This window comes from Bos mutus, chromosome 3 (genome assembly GCF_027580195.1).
Source record: "Bos mutus isolate GX-2022 chromosome 3, NWIPB_WYAK_1.1, whole genome shotgun sequence".
NCBI classification, from domain to species: Eukaryota; Metazoa; Chordata; class Mammalia; order Artiodactyla; family Bovidae; genus Bos; species Bos mutus.
The window spans coordinates 47,436,195-47,457,447 of record NC_091619.1 but is presented as its reverse complement, the minus strand read 5'-3'; the positions used below and the strand labels follow the sequence as shown (position 1 = coordinate 47,457,447).

General features: G+C 42.0%; 1 long non-coding RNA gene across 2 annotated transcripts in view; it reads left to right on the top strand.

Moving 5' to 3' along the window:
• The window catches only part of LOC138987229 (uncharacterized), a 50,616-nt gene that overhangs the window by 15,511 nt on the left and 13,852 nt on the right, over positions 1–21,253 (top strand). For both annotated transcript variants that reach the window (XR_011463669.1, XR_011463668.1), the window contains exon 2: positions 8,619–8,982. This is a non-coding gene — a long non-coding RNA (uncharacterized lncRNA). The remainder of the gene's footprint in view (positions 1–8,618; positions 8,983–21,253) is intronic.

The following is a 21,253-nucleotide window of genomic DNA, read 5'->3' as shown; positions in this document are numbered from 1 at the left end:
TAATGACAAAATGTGTCCCTAGTGCATGTTTAACTGCCATAAATGTGTCTATCAGAACTAGGAGTAACCCAGGAAGTAGGGATTAAATGTTCTCTCCAATCACTCCCTTCCAGGGGCATCCCTCCCTCTCCTCCTCCCAGTGGGATAGATTATACTGTTCTGGCTCCCATGAAGGGTTGAGGCGTTCCTATTATTTGCTTGCTTTCTTCTTGGCATTGCTTAGAATAGTTCTCAGTACACTGCAGGGAGTCAACGTGAAATGAGTGACTAAATGATGGTTACTCACCCCAGGGATGGGACAGCCTTGCAAACGTCAGCTGGGATTGCCCTCTGCAATCCTAGAGTGAGACACGTGGGGGTCCAGACCTGTAGCCTTCCACTCTCTTCCGGAGCTGGGGCTGACTCTGTCCTGGTTTGGGGCTCCCCTGAGTCTGTTTTTAATCTCCATCCTTCTAGACCACCTTTATTATAATGAATTGTATCCATAAGAAGTTAGTTCAGTGCTACTTCTAAACCTTTTATTTTGCAAACCAAGCATGCATTATTCTTTAATACTCCCTACTAGTTCACGCTTCCTGGATTTTAGCTCATTTTAATGACACTCTCCCTCACTTTCCTAAAAATCCTTTAAAATATTTGATAATCACTTTTGCTCAAGATAAGCAGAAGAAAGTCCTTGTGGACCACCAACTCCTCTCTTTAATCACTGGCTACAGTAAACTTTCAGTCTCTCTTTTCCCCATCCCCACCCACCCATTGCTATAGTTGTGGCTTACCTACCACTACATTGCTGATTTTTGCATAGTATCTATTTGCTGTTACATTCAAGATTGGCCCTTCTCTGTCTAGCCCTTTAAAGTAGGGAAATGTATTTTCCAGGCTCCCTTGCCTCCTCACTGCTAAATTCAGTCATTGGGAGGAATTGGTAGAAGACTAGAAGGCAGGAGGAAGGGAGAAGCTGAGGTATTTCCACCCATCCCCAGCCCCTACTTTGGTTTGTGCGCCCACTGCTGGCTGCATCTCCTCCATGGACCCAACGAGAGAGTCCTCACCCTGGGACACCACCTGTTGTCTCTCCATCCCCAGGGGGAGTAGAAATGTCCACTTTTGTTCCTCTCAAGATTTCTTTCCTGTGTCCTCTTTGGTTTCTAAGCTCTGACATTTACCTTCATAACCAATATGCATATGCATGTGTTCTCAGTTCTGTCTGACTCTTTGCAACCCCATGGACTGTAGTCTGCCTCTGTTCATGGAATTTTCCAGTCAAGAATACTGAAGTGGGCAGCCATTTCCTCCTCTAGGGGATCTTCCCAACCCATCTCAGGTAGATTCTTTACCATCTGTGCCACCAGGGGAAAATAAAATGAAATAAATATTAAAATAATAAAACATTTTAAAAAGAGAAAAAGTTATATGAAACACTGATTCAAAAATAATCAGTATTTTTGAATCAATATTGATTCAAAATCAGTACTGCGGCCAGTATGTAGGAAGGTCAGTCATGTGAGTATGATATAGGTGTAGCAGGCACTGTTTGAGCAGAGGATGTACAGAGAGCAAGAGAGCACCCATCTTGAGTGGCCTGACTATACAGCAGGCATGAATAAACTACAACACTGATTTTATATTTTCATACATCAAAATGCTGATAATAGAGACTGACCTTTGAAAAACATCCAAGAGCTGTTTTCAGGTAAATAAACATTCAACTCAGTTTCTTTCTCTTCTCAACACCTTGAGAGTCCCTTGGACTGCAAGGAGATCAAACCAGTCAATCCTAAAGGAAATCAATCCTGAATATTCAATGGAAGGACTGATGGTGAAGCTGAAGCTCCAATACTTGGCCACTCCATGTTAAGAGCTGACTCATTAGAAAAGACCCTGATGCTGGGAAAGATGGAAGGCAGGAGAAGAAGGGGACGACAGAGGATGAGATGGATGGATGGCATCACCGATTGAATGGACATGAGTTTGAGCAAACTTTGGGAGACAGGGAAGCCTGGTGTGCTGCAGTCCATGGGGCTGCAAAGAGTCGGGCACAATTGAGAGACTGAACAACAACAACACCTATAGTCCACACAGCTATCCAAAGTGTGGGGCTGTGGTCAGCTGACTGGATTTACAGATTCCAAATTGGCCATCTCAGTCAGACTGGAATGTGATTCTTTGCACTCGCTGCTGAAGACTGCATTGGAAGGCAGTGGAATTCAGTAACACACAGGGGTCTCGATAGGAAGGATGCACTAGCTGGACTTACTGAATCTGCCATTTGAGTAAGTCTCGTGGACTTGAAGACACAATTCATTTAAATGCTTGATTGTGTGAATAAATTCTATGCTCAAAAATGTTGCTATCTTTAACTATTAATTCAATTAACTAACTAGGATAGAAAAATATAACTCTTAGACAGGCTAGATAATCAAATAAATCTCATTAGCACAGTCTCTCACAGTGGAAAGCTGCAGGAAGCCAAATTGTCAGCTGAGTGATCCTGGATTAAGAACCTAGTAGCATATTAATAGTTCTAGGACTCAGATATTGGATGATCTGGGCTCTGACAGCCAGATATGTCCTTCTCCTCAGTTGGGCCCTCTATGTCCTCATTGACCTCTGCTGCTGCTAAGTCGCTTCAGTCGTGTCCGACTCTGTGTGACCCCATAGACGTCTGGCAGCCCACCAGGCTCCCCTGTCCCTGGGACTCTCCAGGCAAGAACACTGGAGTGGGTTGCCATTTCCTTCTCCAGTGCATGAAAGTGAAAAGTGAAAGTGAAGTCGCTCAGTCGTGTCCGACTCTCAGCGACCCCTTGAATGCAACCTACCAGGCTCCTCCATCCATGGGATTTTCCAGGCAAGAGTACTGGAGTGGGGTGCCATTGCCTTCTCCACATTGACCTCTAATCCACCTCAAATAAATTCACCCTAGTCTCATGGGATGATACCAACAGGCACAGTCAAACTTGTTTCTGAAACTCCCTCCTTTCTGTGCTTCTGTGGGTGATTAACTCATTCCTCCATATGTTAATACTTCAGTTGTGTCTTGTTCTGCCCCAGGAATCATTCTGTCTCACTGACTCTTAGATTGGACATGCATGCAGACCATAAATATCTCTTGAATATTTATTCCAAGATAAGCAATAGAAATGGCTCTTCTTCAACCTACTGGGTGATTTGGCTTTATGATTTAACCCCTCTCGCTTTTCCAAATGTTTAGGACACCCTTCTATCTCTCCTACTCACAGTCTTTGCCTACCAAGCAGACTCCAAATACGGATGGATTTGCCCTCCTGAACAATCTCTTCCACAGAGAGCAGAGCGAAGGGATGGTCTAACCCAAATGTTCTGATTCCTGATGATTCCTTTCTTATTAAGTTGCTTTCTGAGTGGGTATGGACACCTTTAGAGAATCTGAACAGTTTAACTTGTTCCTGTAAAGCTTGATTATTCCTGGGAAGTGAGATGTTGGAAAGCTGAGGGGGGACTGGGAGACATACAGCTGAGGTGAGCTCATGTTAGTGGCCGTCTCTGTGAGGTCTGCCCACCCCATTCCCACACCCAGCCTTGCACGTGTAAAGCCGTTCATCTTTAGCACAGCTTGGCCCCTGCTCAATGGATCCACCCTGTAGCTTGCATTGCCCCACCTGGATTTGGGGCCCAACTCATGGCATAGATACCTTTGGCAGGTAAAAAAATTAATTAGCAAGAAGCCAGATAGAATGACCCAGAAAAGCTTGTCCTTCTGGGAAGTCACTGTTCTCATATGAACTCTTGAGAAATTTGTCCTTAGGAGCTCAGCCAGGAAACCTATGAAGTTCATGTTTTGAACCTGTGAGGCTCAGGTCTCCAGGCCAGGGGCCCCTCCAAGGGCAAAGCCAGTGTGGAAGAGCCATTTTACCATCTTTACAAGAACCGGGACACTGAGAGATGTTTAGAACAAAGCTTTGGTGATGCAAAATCACTGACACGCTCAGCTGCTTAATGAAAGTAAGTCCAATTACGTTAGCTATATTTTGCATAACTTTGCCTACTAAAACCAGAAAATGGACAACACATTTTAGAAAAATGTTCAAGTCTTGAAATCACAAAGGATTTCTTTGTATAAGTAAGTCAGTTTATAATACCAGTGATGTCCAACAGAGATATAATGTGAGCCACAAATTTTAATTTTGAATTTCCTAGTAGCTCCATTTTAAAAAGTAAAAAGAAATAGGTGAAGTTAATTTCTAGAGCAGGTTCTTCCAAGTCTAAGAAGGATTTGCTTCCTCCTGGTTGAGGGGATAAATTTTAGCCCTAATGTCTGAATTCCATGAGCCCTAAGGTAAGTCATATTTAGATCCGTTAACGACTGAACTCCACCATAAGGAATGTGATTTGGAGGCCATGGGGTCAGAGGTAGCAGGAAAAAGAGAAAGAGCCTGTAACGGAAGCATTTGACTTCATTTGAAAAATGTGGTCCTATTTTAAATGAGATTACTTTCCTTTGTCATTACTTTGCTAAATTAAATCCTTTGAGAAGAGAGGCCACATTATTCTTTTTATCAAAACTTGTCTACAGCTTGCTCTGTGAATGCCCATGTTAAGACAAACTTGAAAATTCTCAGAGCAGCTTGCCAACAGCTTGGCACTCATGACCTTCCTTTCAATCCAAGATCAAGCATTTAAACTGTGTGGCTAACAGGGTTGTGGTTGTTATCTAGTCACTCAGTCATGTCTGACTCTTTGGCAACCCCATGGACTGTAGCCCACCAGGCTACTCTGTCCATGGGATTTCCCAGGCAAGAATACTGGGGTAGGTTGCCATTTCCTTCTCCAGGGATCTTCCCAACTCAAGGACTGAACCCGCTTCTCCTGCCTTGGCAGGCAGATTCTTTACCACTGAGCCACCTGGGAATACAATATATAGTAAAAAGTTAACATGTGACATATGTGCTATTATGTGATAAAAATTCTAAGGAGAGAAAAGAGTATGTTTTATTTAACTCAGTATATTAGAAACATTATCATTTCAACTTTTAATTAGTATAGTATAAAATTTTTAATGAAATGCTTCACATTCTAGTTTCTTTTTTTTTTTCCTGTTCTTTTCTTTTTTTTTTTTTGGTACCAAGTCTTTGAAACTCAGTGTAATTTACACTCACAGAACATCTCAATTCAGACTAATTGCATTTCAAGTTGTCAATATATACATGTGGTTAGTGGCTACTATATAGGACTGTGGCATTTCACAGACTTTCTGATTAACTGAAATTCTATAATTTTGAAATGTGACTCATTCTTAACTCACCTTCACCAGGGCTTCCTGGTATGGCTGGGGAATCTCATGTTAACAACCTGTGAATGATCTAACTCCCTTGTGTCCTCCCTGGGCTATTCCTGCTTCCTCTCTGTTTTGTACACTCAGCCAAAAAGTCTGGAGTAGATACCATCAGTTCTCTGCTCAAAACATTTCCACAGCTCCTATCCCAGTCTTTTCATGGCTAAACACGGTCCAACCCCTGCCTACATCTCTGATCTCATTCCCTACCCTCCTCTCCCTCATTTGCTCAGCCACACAGCTTCTTGCTGTTCCTCGACCATGCCAAGAACACTTCTTGCCCCAGGGTTTGCACTTGCTTCTCCTGTTCTGTGGGAATCCTCTCCTACATCTTCCCAGACAGTTTACTCTGTACTGTCTACACAGATGTCACTTATCAGAAGGGCCTCCTTGACCCCTCTAGGCAATATCCCTTAAAGAGGGTTTTTCTGAAGGCCCCCTTGGCATCACCCTGCACCCTCATCCCCTTCTTACCTGCTTTAGTGCTTTTCATAGCACTTGCTTATTTATTAGTCTATTTTCTGTCTCCCCCACCGACTCCACTAGAAAGTGAACTCTGTGAGGGCAGAGACTGTCTCTTTGACTTTGGAGGCACTGATGACAGAGCAGCAATAGTACCTGGCACATAGTAGGAGCTCAACAAATTTTGGTGAATGAATAAAAGGGAGAAACCATCCTTGGTCAGAAATGCTTATGGGAATTATGGGCTCTCATAACAGTGATCAATTTATATCTAAGGTTCTTATTTGAGTTTAGTCTTAGGACTAAGTAAGTGTTCCCCGCACTGGGAACTCATCTGAGGAGAAATGACATGGCCACACATCTGGGTTGCTCGGCCTCACACAGGGGTCTCTCCCTTGACTCCCTGATTGCTATTCTTATCTTTCTCCACCTGTTGCAGGCCTGGACTAGAAACACTTTGTTTTATTTGATGAACCACTAACTGATAATCGTCCAACAATCCTAAACATGTTTCTTTGCTGGGGGCTCCTGCTCAGAATACCTCAAATTGTTTAAAACCAGCTCAGGGATCTCACCAAATTCTGTCCTGTGACTTTCTAATTGTCCTTCTCATTATTAGTGTTTCCACATTCCCTTCAGGAATGCAGGGAGGGACGCTCCACATGTGTTTGTTGGTCGCTGGTATTCACAACAATTTCTGTCTGCCCTGGGCATGCACAGACACAGCTCTCCAAGCCTGCTTCATGCTTCTCATGCTCCTGAGAAGACTGGGGCAGCTGCTTCAGAAAAAACCATTTAACTGGACTCATAAGTGCCTTCCTGTATTAACTCTGTGAGGTCCTGAAGTATCGGCCCTAATTCGTCTATGCTCTCCTGTGGGCCTCACAGGACCCACAGCCCAGGGCTGTGAAGTCTCTGGTCAAGGGTGGAATGAGGCCTGTGGCCATGGGACGGACATGGTCACTGGTCTCCAACCCCAGTGTCCCCCAGATGTTCTGTGGACACCACGTTCTAGCCAGGCAAACTGTGTGCCCTGCAAGGGCTTCTGCTGGGTGGCTGTGGGACCTGACCACCAGGAGACCACAGCCATCTGCATGCTTGGAACTCCTCAGAGGGATAGATCTCATTGGGAAACACGCTGTCACTCTATCCAGCTCAAATGACTGGTAGAGAATATGCTTCTGGGACACAAAGAACAGAGTGTTGACACAGCTAATACATCCTTTCTGTAAGAATGTACAAAGGTATACTGGCCATGGAAGATCGGAAACTACCTGTCAGTGTTAAGCAAATTATTTAGAATTTAATAAAATTTGTGAAATTCATCCCTTCTGTTTGCATAGCTGAGTCAATGTTTAAAGGTAAGGTGTTCCCTGACCACAAATTGCTATGCAAAATTCTCTCTGTTATTCTCTGTCCTGTATGCTGTTTGTTTCTTTAAAAGAATGTATCATAAGCCAAAATTATGTATTTGTCTCTTTTATTATTTCCTAACCTGTATCCCTGACAAGATTGTAAAGTGTAAGGTATAGTAAAGTATAAGGAAAGTAAAGTATAAGCAACAGAATGTGTATATTTTACTCACCCTTGTATGCCCAGGAACATGTGCCATACCTAACACACAGAAGTGCTTCAAGGTAATATTGCATGTGTTCTGAGTCATTTCACTCGTGTCCGACTCTTTGTGACCCTAGCTTGCCAGGCTCCTCTGTCCATGGGATTCTCCAGGCAAGAATACTGGAGTGGGTTGCCATGCCCCCTTCAGGGGATCTTCCTGACCCAAGGATTGAACCTGTATCTCATTATGTTTCCAGCAATGCAGGCTCTTTACCACTGAGCCACCAGGGGAAGTGCAAAGGTAATATTAATTATTAATATTAATTCAATGAGTAAAGCAGTGACAGTCTTTCAACAAACATCTTTAAACAAAACTGCTACACCAAGATAAAGCTTTTTCCACAAGTCACTATTGTGAATATCAATGTCAAAAGTTTAAATGCTTTTTCAAAGAGTTGACTAAATCAGTCCAGCAGGGAAAACCTTTTCATTCTTGAGAGGAGATTTATGTAATGAGGCAAAGAATAACTTGTGTTCTGAAATTTTATATTCCTATAATATTGATTTATTAAAGTTTGTAAACTTTGCCAAGTTTTACCCAGAGACGGGAGGACAGAGAGGATGCTAGCTTAAAAAGGTTCAGGAATGTGAGTTAAGGTTGGATTGGAGCTCAACACTCTGTGACCCCACTGGCCAGATTAGGACACTGAGCTTGATTCAGTTCAGTTCCCTAGGAGGTCATCAGTGACCCACAGCACTGCAGGTGGTCTGGTAAGAATTAGATAGGGTTCTTGTGCTCTATGGTCTTGTAGTCTGCAGGAGGGTGACAAACGACCATTCTGACAAGCACTCAGATAGAGGATGGACACTTCCCCAAGGAGGTCAGCCCCTGAAGGACCCCATGTTAGGGCTTTGGTACCTGCTGTTCCCACTCTTGGAACAGATTTTACCCCCAGATTTTCCAGACCACCTCAGAACTCTTCAGGTCATCCACTCTGTCACAATTTCTCTGCTTTCTTGTTGGCGCTTACTATTGCCTTGGGCTTCCCTGATGGCTCAGATGTTAAAAATCTGCCTGCAGTGTGGAAGACCTGGGTTCAGTTTCTGGGTCAGGAAGATCCCTTGGAGAAGGGAATGGCTACCCACTCCAGTACTCTTGCCTGGAGAATTCCACAGACAGACTGCAGTCCATGGAGTAACAAAGAGCTGGACGTGGCTGAGTGACTAACAACAACACTATTACCTGAAATTATCTTGATATGTGTCTGGTGTCTGTCTTGTCCTTCAGGAACGAAAGCCCTGTGAGAGCAGGAAGCTGGTCATCGTGCTGCACTGGTGGAGGCACAGTGCCCAGAAAAGTGTCCGGTACAAGGTCAGAAACCAGTAAATGCTCTGGGGGAACTGAAGGGCTTGGCCCTTCTTAACTGTGAGGTGACAAGATGAAAGTGTTCTGGAAAATGTTTCTGGCAGTGGAGTGTAGAATAAATTATGTGGGACACAGACTTGGGGCAAAAAGAATAAGAAGATTCTTGAAGTAACTTAGACGTGAGTGCCACAGCTAAGGATTGGATTGTAGTCGGAGGCACAGAAGGCAGGGTGAATGTCGAAAGAAGAGACCCCACTCACGTTGGCCACCTTCCTAATCCTCACAGGTATAACTCTTTCTGCCTCAGTTTTTTAAAAAATAATTTTGTGTATTCATTTACTTATTTGGCTGCGCTGGGTCTTCATTGCTGCACAGGCTTTTCTCTGGTTGTGGCGAGCATGGTCTGCTCTTTAGTTGTGCTGCATGGGCTTCTCACTGCGGGGGCTTCTCTCGTTGCAGAGCACAGGCTCTAGAGCTTTCAGGCTTCAGGAGTCCCCCTCAGTTTTCATAGTTAGTCCCCTTCCTGAAACACTCCTTCCCCAGATCTTTGCATTTTATTGAGGTTTCTATTCTTTCCTTATCACCTTACCTGAAAGCATCCCCTCCCTATACCTGGGTTTTGACTTTCTTTCCAGCACATTCACCCCTTACCATGTATCACACAACGTGACACATGACATGGAAGCTCCCTAAGGCCAGGAGGACAAGAATGCCCCCTGCCTTGTTCCCCACTATATCGCTAACAGATGACACACAGCAGGAATTCAACACATATTTGCTGAGGGAGTAAATGGATTAGATTAGATATGAAGATGGTTAATGAGGGAGACTATCAAGGGAGACCAGCGTAATTAGGAAATTAAAATGACAGAAATAGACACCTTGCTAGAAGTTATGGGTCCATAACTTCATTAAGACAGATTCAGCTAAGCCTCTATTCAACAGCATCATATAGTGCCTGACACATAATAGACCCTCAGTCTAAGGCGAATGAAAGAACATCTTGTAGGCTCTTCCAGTTACTGTGTATTGATAAACTAATTGATTAATTGATTAAAAAAATGATGTCCTCAATGAAGAATTTCCTTTCTTTAGAGATTTCACCAATTCATACTGGTTTTACCACTGTTTTGCTAGTACTAGTGAGGCTTTGCTGGATTTAATCATCTGTACCACAGATTATTCCAAAGTTTTCTTAATGGTTGACTCAGAAGTTACAATCATCATCTTAATTTATAACAGTCCAGTTTGAATTAATAGGGTGTGTGCTCAGTCACTGTCATATCCAACTCTTTGTGACCCCATGGACTGTAGCCTGCCAGGTTCCTCTGTCCATGGGATTTTCCAGGCAAGAATACTGGAGTGAGTGGCTATCTCCTCCTCCAGAGGATCTTCCAGACCCAGCAACTGAACCCAAGTCTCTTGTGTCTCCTGCATTGGCAGGTGGATTCTCTGCCACTAGTACCACCTGTGAAGTCCATTTTGAATTAATAACAGCTTAACAATAAGTATACAAACACTTTGCTCCAGTGTAGCTCCATTATCTCCCATCTGCTTTGCTGTTGTTGTCAAACAAATCACATCTTTTTACATTGTTTGCCTGTCAACACAGATTTATAGTTATTTTATGTGGTTGTCTTTCAAATCAAATAGAAGGAAAAAAGAATTAAAAACAAAAAACACAGTTATGCTGCCTTTTATATTTATTACGTAGTTATCTTTTACCTGTGCTCTATGGGTTCATGTTACTGTCTAGAGCTTTCACTTAAGCTTGAAAGTCCTTTTAGTATTGTTTTGTAGGGCAGGTTTGCTAGTAACAGATTTTCTTTTTCAGTTTTTGTTTATCTGGGAATATCTTGCTTTCTTTCTCATTTTTGAAAGGTAGCTTTGCTGGACCTAGAATTCTTGATGGACAGTCTTTCTCTCGGTATTTTGAATACATCATCCCACTGCCTTCTGATTTCCATGGCTTCCGATGAGAAATCAGTTTTTAATCTTCTTGAAAGTCTTCTGTACATGATGAACCACTTCTTTCTTGCTGCTTTCAAGATTCTTTCTTTCTCTTAAGCTTTGGTTATGATTTAAGTGTTCTCTTAGATTATGATACGATTATTATCCGTGTTCATTTTTTAATTCATTCTACTTGGAGTTGTTTTTGTTGTTGTTGTTTTCAGCTTCTTGGGTGATTAGTGTTTTCCATCGAATTTGGGAAGTTTCCAGTCATTATTTCTTCATTCTTCTTTTTAATCCTTTCTCTCCTCTTCTTCTGGTACTCTCATTATGCATATTTTGCTATTCTTGTATTGTCCTTCAGCTCTCTGATACTCTGTTCATTTTTCTTCATTTGTTTTTTTCTTTTCCTCAAACTGGATAATGTCAACTGACCTGTCTCAAAGTTCATTGATTTTTTTTCCTGTTGCCAACTCAAACATGCTGTTGAACTCTAGTGACTTTTTCCATTTCAGTACTGTACTTCTTAACTCCAGAGTTTCTACTTGGTTCTTGTTAATAATTTTCATCTCTTTATTTGGTAAGCCATTTTTCTCATATTTTGCTCTAGTTCTTTAGGCATAGTTTTCCTAAGTTCTTTGAACATATTTCAAATAGCTAATTTAAAGCCTTTGTTCAGCAAGCCCCGCATCTGGGCTCCCACACAGACAGTTTCTATTGACTGCTTTTTCCTCTGAGTATAGCCAAACTTTCTTGTTTCTTTGCGTGTTTCATATTTTTTTGTCGTTGAAAATGGTACATTAAAAAACATAACCCGGTAACTCTGGAAATCAGTGTCTCTCCACTCAGCATCTAGTGTTGTTGGTGCTTTGTTTAGTGATGACCTGTTTTCTGAACTAATTCTGTAGTTTAATTCGGTATATTTTGTCTTGTGTGGCTACTAAAGTCTCCGCTTATTTAGCTTTGTGGTTAATGATTGGACAGAAGCCTGGTTTTTAAAAAATAATTTGATTTAGTTATTTAATATTTGTTTCTGGCGGTGCTGGGTCTTCGCTGCTGTGCGGGCTCTTCTCTTGTGGTGGGCGGGCCGCTCTCCTGTTGCAGCGCGCAGGCTTCTCGGCGCGGAGGCCCCTCTTGCTGTGGAGCGCCGGCTCTAGGGCGCGAGGGCTTCAGTGGCCGCAGCACGCGGTGTCAGTGGTTGTGGCTCCCAAGCTCTCCTGCACAGCCTCAGTAGTTGTATATGGGCTTAGTTTCTCTGCAGCATGTGGGATCTTCTCAGGTCAGGAATCGAACCCATGTCTCCTGCATTGGAATGTAGATTCTGTACCCCGAGCCACCAGGGAAGCCCCAGAAACCTGAGTAAATGCTTGGGACTAGTAAGCCTCACGGTCTTTGCTGAGGAACTCTGTGAGTCTCTGGGAAACACCTTTGACATTCAGACAGGCAGATTCCAAACTCTGTTTTAGCCTTAACTTCCTGCTTGTGTAGAGCCTCAGGGTCAGCCTGGTTCTTCTTGGGTCTTTCCTGAGCATGTGCATAGCCCTGGACATGCATGTAGCACTCTAGATTCCCAGGAGCATGTCAAAGTTTTTCAAGGTTCTCTATAGATATCCCCGGAGAAGGGAATGGCACCCCACTCCAGTACTTTTGCCTGGAAAATCCCATGGACGGAGGAACCTGGTAGGCTGCAGTCCATGGGGTCACTAAGAGTCAGACACGACTGAACGACTTCACTTTCACTTTTCACTTTCATGCTTTGGAGAAGGAAATGGCAACCCACTCCAGTGTTCCTGCCTGGAGAATCTCAGGGACGGGGAAGCCTGGTGGGCTGCCGTTTATGGGGTCGCACAGAGTCGGACATGACTAAAGTGACTTAGCAGCAGCAGCATAGATATCTCATTCCCCAGATGTTTCTTCTAAGATTTTTGGCTAGCCTACTGTTTGACCCAAATATTATTTGCCACCTTAGGCAGCTGTACTGTCTTCAACTAATGCCTCTGGGCAAAGGATTTTTTCACAGTGAGTAAAACTTCAAGTCAATTTAAATAAAGACAACTTTGTGAGTGGGTCTCCCAAGAACCACCAGATAGATCAAATAATAACAATCACCTGGGAATAGGGCTTTGAAGGGGTTCTAGCCCTATTCTGCCTCCTCCTGCAGTTGCCAGGCTGATGATTTTCACTGTACTTGTGGGCTGTTGATTATCAAAGCTACTGTTGAGTTGGGGAGGGGAAACACAGCAAGTTAAAATGTCACAAAACTTGCTGCTCTTTCTGAAATTCAGCCTTGTTTCTTGAGTAAACTCTTCTCAGTTTGCCACAAGTCTTTGGTTAATTTCCAGAGTTCTGAAAAAAGTTGATTCTGACAATTTTTTGCCAGTGTTCTAATTGCTTTATAGAAAAGATTATTCCAGAGATCTTTTCTCTGCTGTTTTTGCTGACATCCCTCTACAGATTCTTCCAATGAAATTCATTCTTGACTGATAATCTGAAGCCCCAAATAGTTTAGGTTTGTTCCGAGTTTTCAAGAAATGAGTTTTCTGAGACAAATATTTGTTCTCGTGAAACCACCAAGGAGACAATGTACATACAAACAGATAAGCCACAGAAAATGATAAATTGATCATGGCTTTCTACAACTTTCATCATTACTCATGTCTTTTTCCTTGTTTGTTTCAGCATGGCACTGAGTAACTTGAAAATACCTGGTGAAGTTTCAGCTGCCTGTGTCAGCTCCCCATCTCCTCTCTGGGCCCAGGCAAGCTTGGAGCAGAAGGAGACTGAGATAGGATTTTCCCCAGAAGCCCCTCACTGTTGTTCATCTTTGCTGTATTAGTTTGCTCAGGCTGCTGTAACAAACTGCCACAGACTAGGTGGCTTAGCCAACTGAAACTGGTTTACTCACAGCTCCAGAGGTTTGAAGTCCAAGATCAAGGTGCCAGCAGGTTTGGTTTCTCCTGAGGCCTTTCTCCTTGGCTTACAGATGGCCACCTTCCTGCTGTGTCTTCACATGGCCTTTTCCCTGTGTACACATTCTCCAGTGGTGTCTTCCTCTTCTTATAAGGACGTCTATCCTGCTGGATTAAGGCTCCATACTGATGATCTGACTTAACCTTAATTACCTCCCTAAAGGCTTTGTCTCCAAATATAGTCACACTGAGGGTTAAGGCTTCAACATATGGATGTGGGAGGGACACAGTTTAGTCCATAATAAGGGCTGACACACAGGAATTAGGTTCTCCATAAACATTTTCACTGATTATATGCATCTTCTTTTGTCCCTTGCCCTTTATGCTTCTGTACCATTCTTTATCCCTATTTAAGTATTTCCCAAACTAGGCACTATGGCTTCTGGTCTATTGGAAGAGTAGCAGCATGTGAAGCTGCCAGACTAATCTTAATGCCAGAGTTCAAATCCCTACTCTGGTACCAAGCGGCTATGTGACCTTGATCAAGACAGTTAAGTCACCAATTTTCTCCTGCTTTTGCATTGCATTCTTGTATGCTTTAGCAACCTTCACTTTCACTTTAGTGACATTCCCTTTACTTTTCTCTATTCTCTATGCCCTAGATTTGTCACCAACTCCTACTACTACAACATTCTTGCATCAGTATCTGTGTGGCATGTCGGGAGGGGGGGGTCAATACATCCTTGTAAATGAACTGGTTAAATAGCTCTGACTGCTCTCCACCTCTGCCCAAGTAATATATATATATATATCTCTCTCTGTAGGTGCTGTGCTTGCTATTGCTGCTCAGGCAAGAGAGGTATTAGCATTGTTGAATAATTTGGTCCAAGAAGGCAGGGGAGATGCAGCACAGAGATGGCTAATGGGGAGGTAACTGGGATTACACCAGAAGCTGGGAGTCCCCTCACATGTATTTACTCAACCAACTTTCACTAAGAATCTGCCTGTTCCAGTTCAGTTCAGTTCAATCACTCAGTCGTGTCTGACTCTTTGCGACCCCATGGACTGTAGCACACCAGGCTTCCCTGTCCATCACCAACTCCCGGAGTTTACTCAAACTCATGTCCAACTGAGTTGGTGATGCCATCCAAGCATTGTGAAAAAGTGATGGGCCAGAGCACACACTAGGGTCTTTTATGACCTTAGGATTAAATTTGACATGAACCATAGGACTGTAGGAAAAAAAAAAAAAAAAAATGACCTGGGTTTAAATTTTGGATTTGTTAGTTATTTCTTTCTGAGCATAGGCAAGCCACTTCATTTCTCAAAGTTTCAGTAATTCCATTTTTCAAAGAAGAAATAGGATCAGGTGTCCTACATGGCTAGTTCTACTACTTTGGCTCTCACTTTCTAGAGTTCTGTCTCACTGGGATCCTGCCTAACATAAATCTGTTTTTGAGCTTGATTTTAGCACAAGGCTACTCTTCCTGGCAAGATGGAAGGAGAGACTTACATAAATGTGGGAAAAGTTTGTAGGAGAAAATTAAACCTATAGTTCACTCAGAAAATTTTCAAATGAACTTTTAAAGGAAAAAAGTCTGCATTCTTATTCGGTCACTTGATGGTGTTATTCATGAATAACTTACATATGGTAGGGAAGAATACACTTTAGCAGTTTAGACAAAGAGATATCCATTATGGATTATTAATCCTTAAGAGATTGACTAGGTATTCATAATAAACGCAGATTTAAGAGGAAAAACAATTTGCCCAGTGTCAAAGATGCAGTGGCCACATGTTTATACGTTTCGATGTAGGAACCAGTTTTGTTCACTTCTCTATTCTTAACACCTAACAGCGCAAAGTAGATATTCAAGGGACATAATACTCCTCACACTCCAGTAGAATTCCCTTCATGTCACCAGCTTAAAAAGAGAGACAAAACCACAACCACATTTTAGTGCTGATATTGTCCCCTAAATTGTTGGAGAACTAGTTTTCATTATTTTCAGTAAATTCAATGGAAGTTGTCTTTACTTTGGAGTTAGCAATTTAAGTCTCTGGCTCTCTCAGGCCTGGCAGTGCCTCTGAGTTCAGCCTTATTTGGCCTCACTGTCAGTCTTCATGGGCAGCTTCCACGTACAAGAGCAGTGGACATAGCAGAGGCAGATGCTCAAGCTGCAGGTCAGGGTGGGATTCAAGTTCCAGCTCTGTCACTCATAACTGTAATTTCTGCAAGGCACTAACCTCTCTAAGCCCAGTTTCCTCATCTGTAAAAAGGGGAAGGCTCTATTACCTACCTCATAGACTAATTGTGAAGATTAATTTTGAAAGCAAATTAGAGTACACAGTGACTGGCACAACAAGTTAAAAGCACAGAAAGTGTTGGCTTAAAGAACTGACAGTCATGGGTAGGAAGAAGAACTCTCTATATCTTTTATGCTTTCAGGGTCTACACAGAACATTATTGTTATTATTATATTTTTAGATTTCTTTTTAATATTATAGCTATCCTAAGGATTATCATCATGAAACCTAACTGTCCAGTGATGAATGAATAGATAAAGAAGTAGTGGCATATGCACACACACACATACACAGCCTAAAAAATTAGGAAATCCTTCCATTTGCAACAACATGGATGGAACTTGACGGCATTATGCCAAGAGAGGTAAGTCTGACAAAGACAAATACTATATGATCTCAAACTCACAGAATCATGGAAAGAGATGTCAGACTCTTGTGATTACCTGACGTGGAGAGTGGAGGGCGAATTGGAAGAAGGTGGTCATAAGGTGCAAACTTCCAATTGTAAGATAGCTAAGTACTAAGGATGTACTGTACAACACGATGACTACAGCGAACACTGCTGTGAGATACATAGGAAAGAGTTCTCATAACAAGGAGAAACTTTTTTCTCCTTCTTTTCTTTTTATTGAATCTATATAGGGAGATAATGGTGATTATAGCCATGAAATTAAAAAACGCTTACTCCTTGGAAGGAAAGTTATCACCAACCTAGATAGCATATTAAAAAGCAGAGACATTACTTTGCCAACAAAGGTCCATCTAGTCAAGGCTATGGTTTCTGTAGTGGTCACGTATGGATGTGAGAATTGGACTGTGAAGAAGGCTGAGCACCGAAGAATTGATGCTTTTGAACTGTGGTGTTGGAGAAGACTCTTGAGAGTCCCTTGGACTGCAAGGAGATCCAACCAATCCATTCTAAAGGAGATCAGTTCTGGGTGTTTATTGGAAGGAATGATGCTAAAGCTGAAACTCCAATACTTTGGCCACCTCATGCTAAGAGTTGACTTATTGGAAAAGACTCTGATGCTGGGAGGGATTGGGGGCAGGAGGAGAAGGGGACGACAGAGGATGAGATGGTTGGATGGCATCACCAACTCGATGGACATGAGTTTGAGTGAACTCCGGGAGTTGGTAATGGACAGAGAGGCCCGGCGTGCTGTGATTCATGGGGTCACAAAGAGTCGGACATGACTGAGCGACTGAACTGAACTGAATGTTAGCTGAATCTATGGTGGTAATCATTTCACAATATATGTAAATCTAACCATCATGCTGAATACCTTAAACTTACATAGTGACGTATGTAAATAATTTCTCAACAAAACTGGAAAAATGTTATCATCATCATATTTTTGTACATCAAGCCTTTCCATGAACTTTATCAGGAGACTGATGCTCTTGAACCATAGAATAGGTACTCGCTCAATCTGAGAAATCAGTAATTTGTTTTCCAGATGTCCTTTTAGAAACCACCATCACATTACTGGAATGGGAAATTACAAAGTTTGGGCAAAAAAAACCAAGTAAAAAAGCGTATGCAGTAAAGAAAGGCAGAAAAAAGAAAAAATATAATAAAAGCCTTAATTCTTTAAAAGCATCTCATACATTTACATTTATAAACAGTAGCATATTCTTTATGAAATAATGCTTTAAAACTTTGAGGATATACATGTAATTTCTTCAAAGCCTTGGCAAGAAATGAAACATAAATAAGTTCTTGATACTAATATAAATATTTTAAAAATCTTTCTAATGAATCTAAACACTACACTTCCTTGTATTTTCGCAGTCTCCTCCCTCAAATGATTACTCTTGTTTTCTTTAGATCCCAAAGTCACTTGGAAATTATGTACTGGTGATCAGAGAGTAAATTCCAAGAGTTACCTGACTAAAGTATTTAGGAATATATTAAATCACTGCACCCAGACAGACATAAACATTGTGGAAATAAGCTAGCTTTACCTCAAGTTATAGTAAATGAGGTGCGCAGAGAACAGTGAGTTCCCCAAAGAAATCTTCCGCAGGTTAACTGTCGTGTTTGCGAACAAGAGAGAAAAATGTGAGCTGAATGCTAAGGAAGGTTTTGGTCAAATTTATATTGAAAATAGAAAGGTAAATCTATCTCATTAAGCCCCATTGCTTATTGAATCAAATACACATCTCACGATCTCACTTTCTCTTGAGAGTTTTGGGGTGTGGGAAGTGGCCAGATAGCCTCACTTATTGAGACACTGGAGACTGAAGTCATAATAACCGTGGGTGGAGCAAGGCATCCCAGCTGCTCCAAGATGTCTGCAGAGGGTTTTCCAGTGACCAGATGGCTTCTCTGAAGTTTCCACACACGTGCAACTTCCTGTGTCCATTGGAGCAGACCCAAGGGTCCCCTTCATTCTTTGAAATTCCAAATCTCCTCCTTGTAACAGTTATGTTCTCAGAAGCATGACTCACTTTTTTCTCCTGAGACTAGGGGCTGGACGGGGGAAGCAAAACAGAACAAAGCTAGAGATCTAAGCAAGTAAAGTGGTCCCTCTATTATTTTTGTCTATGTTGGCATCAAAATCCTGACTTGTCTCTCTCAAATGTGTGATTATTTTTTTAGAACTTTACCAAATCAACAACAACCATTGGTTCAGAGTATATGGCCCAAATACCCATCAGTAATACACTGAATTCTCCGGGCGTGTTCCCCACAGTGGAGTGCATTACTGGGGTTGGAAGGAACAGTTCCCACTAGTGCATCACTGTGGTTACTCTCAAACATGGGAGTGAGTGAAGGCAGACAGACGCTAAAGGGGAACTCTATGTGCTACCTTTTACAGAAAACAGAAAACCAATCAGTTTGGGATTGCCCTTCATAAAGGAAGTCTACCTGGGTCTTCTGGGTAGTTAGTGATAACCTGGTTTTCTTTGTTCAAAATGCTGGTTACAGAACTATGTTCTTTGTAAAAATTCATCAACCTGTACATTGATAATATGCACCCTTTTTATAATACATGCTTCGTTTAATTAAAAAGCAAGCTCTTAAAAAAATGACATATGGAAAGTGAATCTGAATTCATTGGCCAAATTCTTTTCTGCATCCAGTCCAACACCCCCAACTTAAGCTTTCACCCTTTCTGCATTTACAGCTTATATGGAGAGAAAGCCCTTTAGGGCTTCTTAGGTGGCTCAGTGGTAAAGAATCAGCCTTCCAATGCAGGAGATGCAAGAGACGTGAGCTTGATCCCTGGGTGAGGAAGATCCCTTGGAGAAGGAAATGGCAACCCACTCCAGTATTCTTTCCTGGAGAACCCCATAGACAGAGGAGCCTAGTGGGCTACAGTCCCAAGGGGCTGTAAAGAGTCAGACACAGCTGAGTGACTGAGCACACCCAAGCCCTTCAAGACTTTTCAAAATTTTCCATGATGACATCTATGGCAAACACAATCAAGTGTTCATGATTCTTAGAGGCCTAATGATTTATAGCTTTTTATATCAGGAATTTTAGACACCGTTGACAGACAAATTATTATGAACCTTGTTATGAGGTTATGAACCTTTACAGGTACTCTTGCCGGGGTCATGTGGGCTATCAGCTAAACTACTTTTGTTCACAAAGATTTCAGGAAGGCATGGATTCTTTTAGGCAAGATGGCAGTGGTGATTACCAGCTGGCATGGGTTTTATATACTTTACTGTGATCTGAAATTTCTCATAGTCACCTAATCTTAGAGGGTGGCTGAAAAAACTCAGATGCAAGGATGCTGGGACACAGCCCTCAAAAATGCCTCTCGAGCACTGAAGTGCTAGCAGTTCTTTAAGTGTTCTAGTTGTTCTTTATTTTTATACTGATTGGTTGATGATGAAAGTTTTCCCATGGATTTTTAATAAGAATGCAAATAAATTAATTGAATCACCTAGATATTTTCAATGAAAGAACAAAACTGGTTTAATTGGTTTATCTTATGATAGTAATAATGTGGGAATATGGATATATTTTGAGCTTATCAGAAGGAATATCATGAGGTGGTGGAGTCATAAAAAATGTTAAAATGAGGTTAGTTGTGTATTTTTTCATTAAAAATTACATTTAAAAGGAAAATTGAATCCATGTTTTCATTTATTAATATTAAAAGTTATTTAGATATAATTTGAGATACTATTTGACATCCAAGAAACTTAAAGCTGGAAAGAATTGCTGTGGTTGGTTAGTTGCTAAGTTGTGTCCAGCTCTTTTGCGACCCCATGGACCATAGTCTGTCAGGCTCCTCTGTCCATGGGATTTCCCAGGCAAGAATACTGGAGTAGGTTGCCATTTTCTTCTCCAGGGGGGATTTTCTTGACCCAGGAATTGAACCCACATCTCCTGCATTGGCAGGTAGGTTCTCTACCCCTGAGCCACTGGGGAAACCCAAAGTTGGAAAGAATGCCTTCTCAAAATTCTTTCAAATAAGAAACTATATTTTGCTATTCATGTGGGGGATCACTGTGATGTCAGGAACTCTCAGTACCCCCAACACTGATGATCCATTACCACTTACTGATTCCCTCCTTTGCTAAGAAGCATGTGCTGCTGCGATTGATTAGAGTGATACAGGAATCTTTTGATTTTTGTCTTCAGTTCCTGAAATAGCTTCAAAATTACAAGCATGAAATTGATATGTTATTCATAACAAACTCCTTTCAACCACATCTGAGTTTATGTTAATGGGGTGAATTTTGGAAAGCCTCTAGATGATCACAGGATAAGAGCTGGTTTCTAAGAGAACCAACCACACAGTTAGAGGGTTGAAATATTCAGTTCCTCCCCTCCCACTTCTGGGGAAGAGAGAGGGGCTGGAGGTTGACTTAATTGCCAATGACTAATAATTTAATCAATTGGACCTTGGAATGAAGCCTCCATAAAAACCCAAGAGGGCATAGTTTGGAGAGTTTCCTGTCCATAGAGATGCTGGGAGGGTAGGGCACCTGGAGAGGGCTTGGAAGCTTCCTGCCTCCTTCCCACACCTTGCCCTAGGCATCTCTTCCATCTGGCTGTTCTGGAGTTACACCCTTTTATTATTTAGTAGCTAAGTCATGTCCAACTCTTGTGACCCCATGAACTGTAGCCAGCCAGTCTCCTCTGTCCATAGGATTCTTCAGGAAAAAATACTGGAGTGGGCTGCCATTTCCTTCTCCAGGGGATCTTCCTGACCAAGGAATCAAACCCGGGTCTCCTGCATTTCAGGCAGATTCTTTACCGACTGAGCTACAAGAGAAGACTATATCCTATAGTACACTGTTAATACAGTAGGTAAATTGTTTTCCTGAGTTCTGTGACCAGCTCTAGGATATGACTGAACCCAAAGAGGGGGGCCATGGGAACCTCCACAGTGTGAGAAAATAGAAAAAAAGATATATATTGGCTTC